Genomic DNA, 2,422 nt, shown 5'->3' with positions numbered 1-2,422 from the left:
GATCCTATGGAGTGCTTGAGCTCCTCAATGTCTCTTCCTTGTCTTTGTTGCTCCTCTCTCATGATTCTTTGATCTTCTCTAATTTCATGGAGGAGGATGGAGTGTTCTTGGTGCTCCACCCTTAGTTGTCCCATGTTGGAACTCAATTCTCCTAGGGAGGTGTTTAGTTGCTCCCAATAGTTTTGTGGAGGAAAGTGCATCCCTTGAGGATCTCAGGGATTTCATGATGAGAGGGGTCTCTTGTTTGCTCCATCCTTTTCTTAGTGATGGGCTTGTCCTCATCAATGGAGGTGTCTCCCTCTATGTCAACTCCAACTGAATAACAGAGGTGACAAATGAGATGAGGAAAGGCTAACCTTGCCAAGGTAGAGGACTTGTCCGCCACCTTATAAAGTTCTTGGGATATAACCTCATAAACTTCTATTTCTTCTCCAATCATGATGCTATGAATCATGATAGCCCGGTCTATAGTAACTTCGGACCGGTTGCTAGTGGGAACGATTGAGCGTTGGATAAACTCCAACCATCCCCTAGCTACGGGCTTGAGGTCATGCCTTCTCAATTGAACCGGCTTTCCTCTTGAATCTCTCTTCCATTGAGCGCCCTCTTCACAAATGACTGTGAGGACTTGGTCCAACCTTTGATCAAAGTTGACCCTTCTAGTGTAAGGGTGTTCATCTCCTTGCATCATGGGCAAGTTGAATGCTAACCTTACATTTTCCGGACTAAAATCCAAGTATTTCCCCCAAACCATAGTAAGCCAATTCTTTGGGTCCGGGTTCACACTTTGATCATGGTTCTTGGTGATCCATGCATTGGCATAGAACTCTTGAACCATTAAGATTCCGATTTGTTGAATGGGGTTGGTAAGAACTTCCCAACCTCTTCTTCGGATCTCATGTCGGATCTCCGGATATTCACTCTTTTTGAGTTTGAAAGGAACCTCGGGGAACACCTTCTTCAAGGCCACAACTTCATAGAAGTGGTCTTGATGCACCCTTGAGATGAATCTCTCCATCTCCCATGACTCGGAGGTGGAAGCTTTTGCCTTCCCTTTTCTCTTTCTAGAGGTTTCTCCGGCCTTGGATGCCATAAGTGGTTATGGAAATGGCTTTGTGGTTCGGCCAAAGGGGGAGAAGTAGTGTTTAGGTTGTGTGAAAATGAAGGAGTGAAGATGGGTTTATATAGGAGTGGGGAGAGGGGTAGGGTTCGGCTATGGAGGGTGGGTTTGGGTGGGAAAGTGGTTTGAATTTGAATGGTGAGATAGGTGGGGTTTTATGAAGGATGGATGTGAGTGGTGAAGAGAAAGATGGGATTTGATAGGTGAAGGGTTTTTGGGGAAGAGGTGTTGAGGTGATTGGTAAATGGGTGAAGAAGAAGAGAGAGAGTGGTGGGGTAGGTAGGGATCCTGTGGGGTCCACAGATCCTGAGGTATCAAGAAAAATTCATCCCTGCACCAAGTGGCGAGCAAAAAATGCCCTTCATGCCAATTCTGGCGTTAAACGCCGGGCTGGTGCCCATTTCTGGCGTTTAACGCCAAGTTCTTGCCCTTCTCTGGCGTTTAACGCCAGTCTGGTGCCTCTTTCTGGCGTTAAACGCCCATTTGCTACCCTTACTAGCGTTTAAACGCCAGCAAGATCTTCTTCCAGGGTGTGCTGTTTTTCTTTCTGTTTTTCATTCTGTTTTTGCTTTTTCAATTGATTTTGTGACTTCTCATGATCATCAACCTACAAAGAAAAGAAAATAACAAAGAAAATATAGATAAATATAACATTGGGTTGCCTCCCAACAAGCGCTTCTTTAATGTCAGTAGCTTGACAGTGGGCTCTCATGGAGCCTCACAGATACTCAGAGCAATGTTGGAACCTCCCAACACCAAACTTAGAGTTTGAATGTGGGGGTTCAACACCAAACTTAGAAGTTGGTTGTGGCCTCCCAACATCAAACTTAGAGTTTGACTGTGGGGGCTCTGTTTGACTCTGTTTTGAGAGAAGCTCTTCATGCTTCCACTCAATGGTGACAGAGGGATATCCTTGAGCCTTGAACACAAAGGATTCTTCATTCACTTGAATGATCAATTCTCCTCTATCAACATCAATCACAGCCTTTGCTGTGGCTAGGAAGGGTCTGCCAAGGATGATGGATTCATCCATGCACTTCCCAGTCTCTAGGACTATGAAATCAGCAGGGATATAATGGTCTTCAACTTTTACCAGAACATCCTCTACAAGTCCATAAGCTTGTTTTCTTGAATTGTCTGCCATCTCTAGTGAGATTTTTGCAGCTTGCACCTCAAAGATCCCTAGCTTCTCCATTACAGAGAGAGGCATGAGGTTTACACTCGACCCTAGGTTACACAAGGCCTTCTTGAAGGTCATAGTGCCTATGGCACAAGGTATTGAGAACTTCCCAGGATCTTGTC

The sequence above is a fragment of the Arachis hypogaea genome, chromosome 6 (assembly GCF_003086295.3).
Source record: "Arachis hypogaea cultivar Tifrunner chromosome 6, arahy.Tifrunner.gnm2.J5K5, whole genome shotgun sequence".
Lineage (NCBI taxonomy): Eukaryota > Viridiplantae > Streptophyta > Magnoliopsida > Fabales > Fabaceae > Arachis > Arachis hypogaea.
Note: the sequence above shows the minus strand (reverse complement) of the source record.